Below are 13,083 nucleotides of genomic sequence, written 5' to 3' on the forward strand. Positions count from 1 at the left end.
TTCTAATTTTGGAGGGAGATTTTGTGGACAAGTTAGTAAAGTACAGCCTTTATTTGTCTGATCTTGACGGTGAAACAACACCAAGAACTTCATTTAGTGGAGATAGTTTCATAAAAATGCGCACATTAATTTAAAAAAATCTAGACTTTGATGACATGTTATCAAATTATAAATGCTTACGTGTTTTAAAATTATCCGGGCATAATATAATAGGATTGCCAAATTCAATTGAGCAGTTGATACATTTGAGGCTTCTCCACATCTTGCACACTAAAATTGAGGAATTACCAAAATTCATTACCAAACTCTACAATTTGCAACTTTAAGAATTGAAAAATGCCCTAACCTCATGAAGCTTCCGGAAGACCTAAGCAATTTGATTAACTTGAGACATATTAGTATTGATAGATGTTATTTTCTAAAAAATATATAGGACTGTTGACTTGCCTTCAAACATTGAAATCTTTTGTTGTGGGTCGAGATGAGGGTTATAGGATTAATGAATCTCAGAGGAAAAATAAACATATACAATTTAGAGGAGGTGAAAGATGAGGAAGAAGCCAAAAGTGCAAAATTAAAAGAAAAGGAAATATTCAACTTGGGATTATGCTGGAACTCAATAGCAGTGGACAGGTATGATAAAGATGAAAAGGTGTTGGAAGGCCTCCATCCTCACCCAAATTTGAAAAGCTTAACAATCGAATGGTATGGAGGAAAGAAATTCCCATCTTGGGTTAATGATTTGTCGCTATTTCACAATCTGATTCATATCAAATTGAATTGGTGTGTAGAATGTGAAGAAGTTCCCACTCTGGGGCATCTACCCTGTCTTAGGGTTCTTAAAATATATGGAATGGAGAATGCAAGAAGTATAGGAAGTGGGTTTTACAGTTACAGTGATGGGAGTTACAGAAATACTACTACATTATTTCCGGCATTGAGAACACTCGAATTGAAGGAGATGTATAACTTAAAAGAGTGGAAGGATACAAAGGAGTTGACAAGCGCATGTGAGGTGTTGACGGTGTTTCCTTCCCTTGAGGAGTTAACTTTACATATGAGTGTCCAGACTTGAATTGATGTCAAATTATTTCTCAGCATTTCTTTTAACCTTCACTTATTGGTGTCAAATTGATTATGTCCATTGATGAAAGCATACTCCTTTTCAATTTCCTGAGCTGGAATTCTAGTAATACATGGAGCAGTTCTTGTTTTTAGGTCTCTGTAAAAGTTGGAAATAGATTTTATTAATTTGGGTTGCAGGGTCATATTTCCTATGTTTATTTGAGTGAATTTATTGTGAGAATTGGAGTTGGGTTGCATAAGAATGAGATTAGACATTGAGTGGGAACAGGTCTTGCGGATTTTTGTTTTCATGTTTGGGTTGGAAGATCAATTTTACTGGTCTATAAAATTATGTGATCCCTAGTTCTACTAGTGGAAGCAAAGCTTAAATTTCTTATAAGTTTTAGACAGCACTGAAGGTGTTGATGGTTCTAATATATTTATATATTGGTTTTAGCTTTTGAAGGTTTCTAACACATTTTAATTATTTTGGCTAAATCATGAAGCTTGCAAGAAGATTCCATCTTGGAAAATAACCAACTCAATGACAACTGGTGCCAAGTTCCTTCAGGTTTGGAAAATAACCAACTCGATGACTGCTGATGCCAAGGTACTTCAGGTCTGCTTTCACTTTACCATTTCAGATACGTGCATATAACTTACTTCTTAATTAATTGGTGCTTTACGAGATCCAATTCAGTTAATATTTATTTGTACAGTGGCTGGGTTTTGTACCCATTGTGCCTATCTGCATAAACAAAATTGTCAAAAAACTAATTGCTAGGAGCATGGGATGTTAAAAAACTAACATGTGGACACTAGGGACAGCATACCTATTGTGTTCAGCCAGAGGAAAAATTAATTTACTTATGGAGTTTTAATCTAGCCGCAAGCTAATGGAAGCTTATAAGATTTGGTAAGCTTATAAGATGACACACCATTAGCACCAGCTGCAGTGGTTGAAGTTGCCTGCTGCCTTTTCTATGATTTTCATGGCCTTTTACTGGTTGATTTACACCCGAGTATCACCTGCGAGGTTTCTCTGTTAATTATTCAGAATCTATAAGCAAATAATTAAAGATAACAACAAATTATAAAAAAATAAAATAAAATAAAAAATTGAGAGAAGAGAGAATGAGAGAGTGAATACAATATTTGCAACACTTTGAAACCTTGAGTAAAAGACTATGAAGCCTTTTCTTAAGTCCATTAACCCTCATAAAATTAGATTCAATTAAGGTTTTCCACCTATTTTGGTGTTTTCTTCCTGTAAGCTTTACATTATTTTCATACCCAACAAGTGACCATTCTAATTGAGCTAGATCATGCAATTGTTTGGAGGATAGATCCCACTCGCTTGCATATATGGTGATGGACCAGTATCTATAAGCTGACCACATTGTTTATACACTCTGACAACTTCCATAGCGGTTTAGAAAAGGCAAGATGCAATAAATGTTAATATCTCACTGAAGTGCCTGGTTATGCATAACTTTGCCAGTTTCTTAATTATTTTATTTTAACAAATGGGTAAGTTGTGATTCTTGTGAATGAGTTGGATATTTTTGGTTGTTAAGGATGCCAATCAAAAACAGATCACTTAGATTCAGGTTCTACTTGGTTTAATATTTATTTTTTGAAACTATAGACAATTAATGACCACTTAAGTCCTGTGATGAAACCTTTGGTGCCATTCATCATATCTGAAACCTTTTGTCAATCGTAGTTAGTCCCCACAAGAGATAAAAGGAGCTTTGGAGATTGAGGACTCTATTTGGATCTTCCATGATTGCTTTGAGCATACTTTTGAAATAGGCAATCATAATTCTAGTTGACTCCTATTTCTTCATTCCTCTATTCTGTTTTCCCAAGACTCTTCACTTCATGACATAATTGTATTGATGTCATGTGTAGGAAAATGCAATTGAGACAATATGCCTATTGTTTCCAGTTGGCGGAACAATTGATTATAATTGCAAGCTGATGAACAAAGGAGGAATGTATATACTTAATATTGAGAGAGCAATCTTCAAGGACAAGGAGGAAGCTGGGGTTGGGCTGATAATCAGAGTTGCACAGGGACTACTTATAGCTGTGATGAGTAAGAGAAGTTTGTTTATGAATCCAACGAAATCGAGGTGATTGTTGCTGACTGCTGATAGAGTGCTGAGTTTTGCAAACTATCAAATATATGAAGGTACATATGATCTGTTTGCATCTAGGAAAATAATCAACTTGATTCAACTGATGCCAAGGTACATATGATCTGTTTTTTCTTTGCCATTTGGGATTTGTATATATAATTTACTTCGAACTGTATTTATATATAGTCAGTGTGTTCTGTAGCCAATGTGCATATCTGCATAAACAAAACTTTTAGTCCACGTAAAGTTGTGCATGGGAACACCATATATGTGTTCATATGTCACCAAAACAATGTATAGATTGAGTACAGTTGGATTGATGAATTGTACTTTTACAATTTTTCATATGAAGGTCATTCTGTGTGTCTAGTATTGTTATTGCTTAGCTTGAACAATGTGAAATGTCCTTTTCTTTGACGCTTTTAGTTGCTGACATGGATATGACAAACTAATTGCTAGGACCCTAGGATGTTAAAAAGCTAACAAAACTAACAACACATGGATTCTCATTGTTGAAAGAATTAAAAGACTATTCAATCAGTTAAATATTTTGCCTTGATATGCAGGCACTGGGTATAGCATATCTATTGTGTTTAGCTGGAGGAAAAATTTATTCATGGAGCTTTAACACTGCCAAGAAAACGGAAGAGAAGAATATCCATCACTGCCCCAAATCAAAGGAAAGTTGTGCAAAGGGGAGCGGTGCAGAGTGGGTGGTCTAGGATTTCCTTTCCACATTCCAAATATCATTTTTTGATGAATTTATCAAAGAAGAAGCAGTTTGAAGATCATATACATTATTAAGATGGATGACTAGTAAGTTCTCTCACCTCATCCTCCTTTCTTTTCTAATACTCTCCTTAACAACAACATAAGAGTTTTTTATTTTTATTTGCTCCCAATTCCTTCATTTCTCCTTTAATCAATAAAAAAGTTGCCATTAAGTGCAGACACTAGGGACAGTATATCTATTGTATTCCGCTGGAGGAAAAATGAATTAACTTATGGACTTTTAATCTAGCCACAAGCTATAGGAAGTTTATGAGAATTGGTAAGTTTCCGTAATCTTCACTTGTCTTCAAATATATGAAGTACTAATTCAATCCATTAAGTATACCATTTATGCCAATTATCCCCTCTTCCCTTTCACTTTTCCTTACAATAGCATCTATTTCATTCTGGTATTCTGATGATATTCTAATACTAACAGTGTTCACGTGTTGATGTTATTGTATCAATGTTGTAAGTGACAGGTAGCGCTTGACATTTCTTCTAATGTAAAAGCCACCAGAATTCCTTATTTATCAGAGGATTTTTTTTTTCCAATGTCAAGGATATTTCGCACACCACCCTTTTTGGAGCCTAATCTTCTTTTGGTTGTCAGAGCTATTTGGCCAGCTTTGACTCCTATATGTGCTTAGTTGGAGGCATTAAATTTTGATAATGTTGGAGCCTCTGCATATGTTCTATGGTAACTTTCCGTCTTTGTAAGAACTGAAGTTCTGGAACAAGAACTGCTACTACCTACCAACAATGCAGGAGGTGCCCTTGCTTTCTATGGAAAGCTAAATGGAAGATTCCTGGAGTCGTTGTCAATGCTTGATGCTTTGTTTCTTACTGTTTGCTAGAGTTCCATTGGTAGAAGATTGGTCATATTCCAAGAATCACAGTGGGGAAATTTAAATTGGTTCCAATGCAATTGACTTGGTGAAATTTGTAAGTTCTCTCATTAACATCTTCTTCTCTTTTGATTTCTAAGTTCTCTCATTAACATCTTCTTCTCTTTTGATTTCTCTCTTCCAACAAAACCTATTGTCAATCCTAATTTTTGGTTCTTTTCTACTTTCAATTTTATATACAAGTTTCTAAATTTGTTGTTCATATACTATTTCCAGATTTGGTTATCCATCTGTAAAGACGAAATCTCTACACCTTCATTTTCCAATTAGCAATATCACTTCAATTTTATTTCAAACTTGTTTGCAATGTAGTGCAACAAATTTTTCTGGGTGGTGAATGTAGGCCCTCATATATATATATATATATATATCTTCTTTTTTTTCGATAATTTTTTTTTTTGGTTATTTCTTATTAAAAAAATAAGGTTAGTTTCCATATAAATTTCTGGTCTACTTCTTACTATTGCATTTTCCCTATAAAGTTTTGACTTGTTAGTTTTCTAATAATTAAGGCACTTTATTTGTACAAATTTCAAGTCATTTCTAGAGTATCATTTTGACCTTTACTTTGTTAATGTCATGATTTTTTTTTTTTTTTCAAACTTTAGAATAATTGATTGCATCAATTATTTATTTTACCCCAATCAGAGTTGTGCATGAACTTAAAAGTCTCGTATATTTTACCCCACAAGGAAGCATATTGAGACACAATTCAAATTGAACCAGACCCTGATTGCTTTTCATTTTTCTGAGATTAATTTATGACAACATAGTACTGGTAATTAGAATACTTGAAGATTGCACTGAAAATATATTGATTTTATTGTCTTGAGTTCTCTTTCTCTCTCCTTAAAAAATTCTGGTCATAGGTAATATTGAACTATATCATATACTTGTTTTTTAAGTTTTTACCAGTATACATAGTTGACAACACTTCTGACAAAGCATTAGGTGAGGCCAAGGATTTTCTTGTACATAGGCCATAGTTTCTTCCATTCTCTATATAACTAGCAATATATATTTTCCTTCCTTAATTTACGGATTATTGATAATTCTTCTGCCTTTCAAATCCTATGTTGTTTGTTATGGTTTCCTAACATAAGGCTTTCATGCAAATGACTTCAACAGCTTTCGGGATTATGAGGTAGAGATCTATAGATAGTCTTTTTACTTCTTGGTTGTCATTAAATTCATTTATACACATCTCTATTAGAAAATTTAAAAGTACCATATTCAATTAAGGTTTTCCACTATTGTGTGGTTTTCTTCTTGTAACCTTGACATGATGGTCTTACCCAACAGGGGACCATTCTAGTTGCTCTAGATCATGCAAATAGTTGTAGGATTGTTCTCGATCCCTTAGATATAAGATAATGGGCCTTTTCCCTATAAATGCTAAATGTCTATTATTTAATAGTTTTAATATATTTTGGTTGAGAATTTGGTTTTGTACTACCTATCAAAAAAGTTACTATTTTTAGTACTAATATAAGTAGTTCAAGCTACCACAGTGTTGATAAATTCTGATGACTTCCATAATGATTTAGAAAAGGAAAAATGCATCATATGCTCCAATATTGTTGTTTCTTGATCCTTTTTGCACGGTGGTTTAGTAAAGAATTTTCCCTTGAAACTGGATAAATGCATGACTCTGATAGTTTCTTAATTTTGTGATTCTTGTGAATGAGTTGGATGTCATTGGTTGTTGAGGATGGTTGCCAAAAACAGATCACATAAGTTCTACTTTTTTTGATGGTTGATTACATAAGTTCTACTCACAACATGCATAAAGCTTTTTGAGTCATTAGACAATTGATGATGATTGATGCCGTGTCTTGCTATGACCTCTCATAATCTTTGCTGCCGTAAATTGCAGCTGAAACTCTTTGTCAATTGTCATTAGTCCCTTGCAAGAGATAAAAGGAGCCTTTGGAGATTGAGGAGTCTTTTTAGATCTTCTCCAGATTGTTTTGAACATTCTTTTCCCCCTGCTTATAATTATACTGTTGTCATCTTTATGCACTTGAGACAATTTGTCAAAGTGTGTACATGTACAGATATATAAATGATAGCAGATATTATCTAGCAAGTAGGAGATGTAATTAGAGCTTTGAATATTTGTTCAACATGATGCACTTGAACCTCTTCATCACACTTGAATTTCTCACCAACAACACACAATTAAAATCTCTCACAAGGGAGAAATTCTTTTGTAATTTAATGAAAAGTGAAAGAATCATTCTCATTAGTCAATATCGTGTTGATAGTGAAAAATAGGCTGTTATAAATGTGGATGGACTAATTTTTTATCTCCTCTTCATCTACTTGAACACACTACACTAACGTATTTGAAAATCATATAACTAAATACGGAGAATATTTTCCGCAATAAACTATACATTTAGGATAAGCTGCAATATCTGCTTATGGTGTGAGTAGCTCATTGCATCACTAAATTAAAATATCAGTGATCTTTCATTGTGTCAATTAGAGGTCATGTAGTTTAGCACAAACTGGTCAAAGATTGCTCATTTTCTAGTTGTTAAGATAAATATTTGATACATCCTACTCTAAGGTCAAATAATTTAAAACTGGCATGTTCTCTCAAACCTCCTTCAATCTGCTGTTTCACTTTGAAGTCGTCTAACTGCTCATGATTTGTTCTCTGATATGCTTTCTCTTTTTTGCTTTAAATATATTGTCATATTCTTTGGTTAATGATCTTGGAAGAGTTTTATGTCAAACCTATAATCCATATATGTGTTCATGTATCAAAAACAGTCAGATCAATGAATTGTAGTTTGACAGTATTTAATATGAAAGTCATTTCTGTGCGTTATATTAGTTATTATACTCCATATATGTGTTATTATACTTAGCTTGAATAGTGTGAAATGTCCTTTGCTTTGACACTTTTAGTTGCTAACATGGATATAACGAATTAGGAGCCTGGGATGTTAAAAAGCTAACAAAACTAACAACATATGGATTCTCATTATTCAAACTAAAAATTTATTAATCAGTTAAATATGTTACCTCAATATGCAGGCACTGGCATATCTAATGTGTTCAGCTGGAGGAAACATTTATTCATGGAGCTTTTAACCAACCCCGAATCCAACCGAAGAGCTAAATATCCTGTCATTGCTCCAAATTAATTGAAAGATGTGAAAAGGGGTGTGGTGCAGAGCGGTCTAGGATTTCCCACATTCCAGATATCTATTTTAATGAATGTATTAAACAAGAAGCTGTCTAAAGATCATTATTCAGATGGATGACCAGTAAGTTTCAACAATTAAATTCTCTAACATGGTAGAAGTTCTTTTGTAATATAAAAAGAAATGGAAAAGAATCAGTCTTCTTTTTGGTCAATCATATGTCAACGGTGAAAATTAGGCTATTGGATGGACCCTACTCTTAACATATTTGAGAATGTCTTAGACAATAAGAGGAAAGCCACCTATTGTTCTTACATGAGCTGTACATTTGCAAAAAGCTGCAATATCCACTTATGGTGTAACTGGCTCATTGCAATATCTCCTTATGATGTAAGTGGCTCATTGCATTACTAAATTACAAATACCTGTGATCTTTCATTGTCCCAATTAGAGGTCATGTAGTTTAGCACAAAAGGTTCTAAGATAACCATTAATTCATATTTATGTAACATATACTTATTGCATAATTTTTGTGTATCTTCAATTTTTAGCTCTATTTCATTGTGGTTTTTTCGTGATGATTGGATTTCTTTTAGCACATCAAATATTTTTCAGAAATTAAGAATTTTTTTTAAAAAGTAATTCATTTAAATTATCAACCCCTTATATTTTCATAATCTTTATTAGTATTTAACAATGATTTCTGTAAGCCATAGTTAGTAGCACTTGACATTCTTTTGATGTAACTGCCACCAGTAATTTCTTTTGTTAAGGATACTTCACATAGCACCCATTTCAGAGCCTAATGTTCTTTTGTTACCTGAGCTGTTCCGCCAGCTTTGGCACCTATATGTCCTTAGTTGGAGACATTAAATTTGATGATGTTGGAGCCCAATATATATATTTTTTTGTTACCTGAGCTGTTTGGCCAGTTTGATACCTATTTCTCCTTAGTTGTAGGCATTAAATTTTGTTGATGCTGGAGCCTTTGCAGAGGAGCTGTGGTAACTTTTCATCATCTTAGGAACTGAAATTCTGGAACAAGAACTGCTACTACTTATCAGAAATTCAGGAGGTGCTCCCTTTTTGTGGAAAGCTAGATGGAAGTATCCTAGAATGGTTATTGAAGCCCAATGTTTTGTTTCTAACTGGTCACTTTGCAAGGGATATGGAATCGGCAAGAGTGGTCCAAGAATTGCAATGGAGGGAATTTAAAATTGATTCCAACGAAATTGTTTCATTGAAATTTGTGAGTTCTCTCATTTTCGTCTTCTTCTTCTTCTTCTTCTTTTTATTTTTTTAAAATTTTTTTTTAATTTCTCTCTTTCAAGAAATCCTATTATGAATCTTTACTTTTGGTTCTAACATTTAAGTTCGCACACTCTTTATTAAATTTGTTGTTCATATACTATTTACATATTTTGGTTATTCTTCAATTAGCGGTCATGTACTTCAACATAGAATGGTCCAAGATTTGCCATATTCCAAATATCCAGATTAACTTTTGATTCCTATTCTTTGCTCAAAATAATCTAAAATTGGTATTTTTCTCAAATGTCCTTTTCTCCAACATTTCAATTTGGAATAAAGTAGTTCTTTTTTTTTTTTTTTTTTTTTTTCACCACTTACCATATTTCTTACTCACTTATTTTATAGCGAGACCCCTTCAATTTTAGTTTCAAATTTGTATTGCCATTTAGAGCAACCTATTTTACTGAATAGCATATGTAGACCTTCAAATTTTTGACTTTTCAGTTTTCTAATAATTAGGGCTCATTATTTGTACAAAGTTTAAAAAGATAATATCGCCTTCATTGTTAGGTGTATCTGAATCTTAAGGGAAAAAATGTTGAATTTATGACTATGATTTCTGTAAGCCATGGTTAGCAGCACTTGGCAATTCTTTTGATGTAACTTCCTCCAATAATTTCTTTTTTATCAGCGAATACTTTTCCAATGTCAAGGATGCTTCACGATTGTTTGGGGTTGGGGTAACTATTTATCTCTTCAAGAATAGAAGCTCAGGAGCAAGAGTGCTACTACCTACCAGCAAAGCAAGTGGCGCACTCACTTTCCATGGAAAGCCAAATGAAGAACTGAAGCTTGAATTGGTTCCAAATTTCCAATCTAATTGTTTCATTGAAATTTGTGAGTTGTCACATTCTCTTCTTCATTTCATTTGTTTTCTCTCTTCCATCAAAACCTAATATGATTCCTTTTGATTTTGTTTTCTTCTTTCAATTTCATATATTATTATTAAATTTGTTTTTTTTAATACTATTTATAGATTTTGGTCATCCTTCATATCCAAATTAGTACTCATGCACTTCAGCACAGAGTGGTCCTAGATTCGCTTTATTCCCAATATCTAGAAAAATATATGATTCCTATTCTAAGCTCAAAATAATATTAAATCCATATTTCTTCTCAATGGTACTTTTTTCTAATATTTCATTTTGGAATAAACTAGTTCATTTTAGAATTAATTTACCATTTTTCTTATCCATTTATTAAAGCAATTTCCCTTCAATTTTTGTGTCAGACTTGTATATCTATGTACTGCAACATATTCTGTTGCATAGCATATGTAAACCTTCAAATTTTTGTTTCAAACAAACCCCTCAAATTTTTTGGATTTATTTTACCTAGGAAATTCTGGTCTACTTGTTACTATTGTATTGTCTTCACTATAATGTTTTGAGTTATCAGTTTTCTAATACTAATGGCTGTTATAAAATATTAAGAAATAGCATTTCGTATATGCTTTGGTCATAATCTGATTTCATTTTAAAAATGAAAAGCTAGAACCATATGCTTTCTCAGTCTCTCTATATATCAACCATCTAGCTATCACATCTGCTGCATATGTTCATTTGAGGACTCAATATGCCTCTTAAGCCAATTCTTGAGCATCATTCATCTCTCTTACATTTCTCTCTGTTATAGGATATAAAAGGAGCAACAAAACCAACATTTATATGAAGGCATAAATACACTGTGGAAATGGCTCTGCTTGACTGCATGCAAAGAAATGATGACAATACTAAAAGTCCTATCAGCCCCTCTTTGAAGCTTCTCCAAGGTAATTCCAACCATGCCAACGTGGTTTAAGCATCCTACATAAACTTGTGTCTTGGTCCTGGTGATAGAGAGGTTTCTGGTACATACTTAGACTGTCACTTTTAAACCATATATAGCATTTTTAGCTTGGTATATTTGTTAAAGGCTTCATTTAATCTTGAATGAAAATTCCATGACTTGAACGCACTTTTTATAAGGTTCAAAGTGGTTGCCTACCTCCTCATCTCCTACATTTGGAAAGGATCTTGACCCAAAAGGAATATGTTCATCATTACAAGAAATGAGTTCCCACCAAATTGAAGAAGGCCAAGAATTTGAGACATACTCTTAGCATGAAAAAACATAATCAGGATGTTAGCACCACACCTTCTTGGGTTGTCAGGTTGGATGATGATGAAGATGAAGAAGATCCTGAATTCTATGGAAGCCCAGGTTATATTTTTTACACCCTTACTTGCAACACATTTATTCCCATGTTTTTTCTTTCTTTATTATTTTACTGCTTTTGTGAGGTAAAATGGAAACACTTCAACATGGTTCCTCATTCTTAATGCCCCTTATCATTTGACTTTTAGCATTTGAATCAAGGCTGGCTCCTGAGGGGTACAAGGAAACCACTAGACATGATCCAAGAGCAATACATAAGAATTTTGGGAAGCATGTTTTGGAACGCACTGTCAATCTTACTATTAAGAATAAAAACAGATGCCTACAAGTCTTAAAAGGACATTAACTGAAACTGTAACTGAAAATTTGGCATCAGCTTTTGCTGCTACGGTATCAGAAATTCAGAGTGCTTTCCACAAATTTATTGTCTCTGTTGCTACTGAAAGAGGAAAGCAAGATAATAAGGGTGAGCAAATATGGATAAGGTTGTTTCAATGAAGGAGTATCTCATGTATAGTTTTCGTCTGCAGTTTGTTGGAAAGAAAATCATTGCATAATCCTCCAAGCCAACCGAAAGGGGAACCCAATTGTTGATAAAGAAACGAATTTCTGAGCTGTTTTTGACTTCCATGTATCGATAAGTAGCTTATTTATGTATATAAAGATTTCCTTCCTTTGTTTGAAGAAGATTTTTATAGTTACCAATAAAATGTTTTTGCAGCATGTAAGTTGAAAAAGGTCCAAACCGATGCAACAAATGTGAATATCTCCCTTTATAATTAGATCAAAAACATGATTTAATGCATTGATAGTACCAAATTACTAAGTTAGTTAGCTGCCATTTTGGATTTGTTATTGTATTTTTAAGTGTTATTGCTATCAATCTCATAATAGCCAATCTTAGTTGGTTTAGCTTGTAACTTGTGCGATGGCTTAAGAGTGGTAAGAAGATGATGGTTGTATTGTATTAGGGTAACAGGTTTATGAGGCAAGACAAGTAATCATAATTAAATGTGAAGGGTAATGAACTAATCATGCATTTCTCAAAAAAAAAAAAAAAAAAAAACAAACAAACAAACTTTTTTTCTGAGAAACAACACTCTGATTTTATTAAGTTGAAGGCAAATTTGCCTGATACATTTCAAAACAAAAGGACAGAACATCCTCCATCAAAATAGAAAAACCCGTGACATGTTGTGCATGCCTAGCAAGGTTATGAGCTACGCTATATTCTTCCCGACCAACATGCTGGAATTTTACATTAGTAAGCTGATTAGCCAAGTCAATTGCCTCTTTTATGAGAAAGCCGAATGGAGCAAAGCTTGGAACCTGATCTGTTAAGCCTCTAATGACAATGCTGGAGTTGCCTTCAAAAATAACTCTATCAAGACCAATTTCTGCAGCAAGTTCCACTGCCCGTGTGGCTGCCAATGCTTCCATCTCCACCACCGAGCTAGCCAACTGAACATTCTGAGTTAGAGCAGCCATTGCAAGACCTTGGCTGTCATGGATTATCACTCTAAGATCAGCCCTGCCAACCTCGTCAAAGATTGCTACATCAAAGTTAGC

At 33.5% G+C, this 13,083-nt stretch overlaps 1 long non-coding RNA gene across 9 annotated transcripts; it reads left to right on the forward strand.

The window, feature by feature from the left end:
- The first annotated feature begins 565 nt into the window (after positions 1 to 565).
- Positions 566 to 12,038, forward strand: LOC115963091. 9 transcript variants are annotated; one of them, XR_004085690.1, is made up of 11 exons: positions 566 to 1,010; positions 1,572 to 1,684; positions 2,980 to 3,320; positions 3,776 to 4,260; positions 4,463 to 4,925; positions 7,937 to 8,436; positions 9,041 to 9,295; positions 10,011 to 10,194; positions 10,993 to 11,128; positions 11,325 to 11,559; positions 11,703 to 12,038. It is a non-coding gene; the product is annotated as an uncharacterized LOC115963091 (long non-coding RNA). The 9 variants fall into 9 exon arrangements; XR_004085689.1 differs by lacking the exons at positions 566 to 1,010; positions 1,572 to 1,684 and adding an exon at positions 1,799 to 1,981 and having other exon boundaries at positions 3,776 to 4,025; positions 4,160 to 4,260; XR_004085688.1 differs by lacking the exons at positions 566 to 1,010; positions 1,572 to 1,684 and adding an exon at positions 1,798 to 1,981 and having other exon boundaries at positions 4,457 to 4,925.
- Positions 12,039 to 13,083: the final 1,045 nt, after the last annotated feature.

Source organism: Quercus lobata, chromosome 10, assembly GCF_001633185.2.
Source record: "Quercus lobata isolate SW786 chromosome 10, ValleyOak3.0 Primary Assembly, whole genome shotgun sequence".
NCBI classification, from domain to species: domain Eukaryota; kingdom Viridiplantae; phylum Streptophyta; class Magnoliopsida; order Fagales; family Fagaceae; genus Quercus; species Quercus lobata.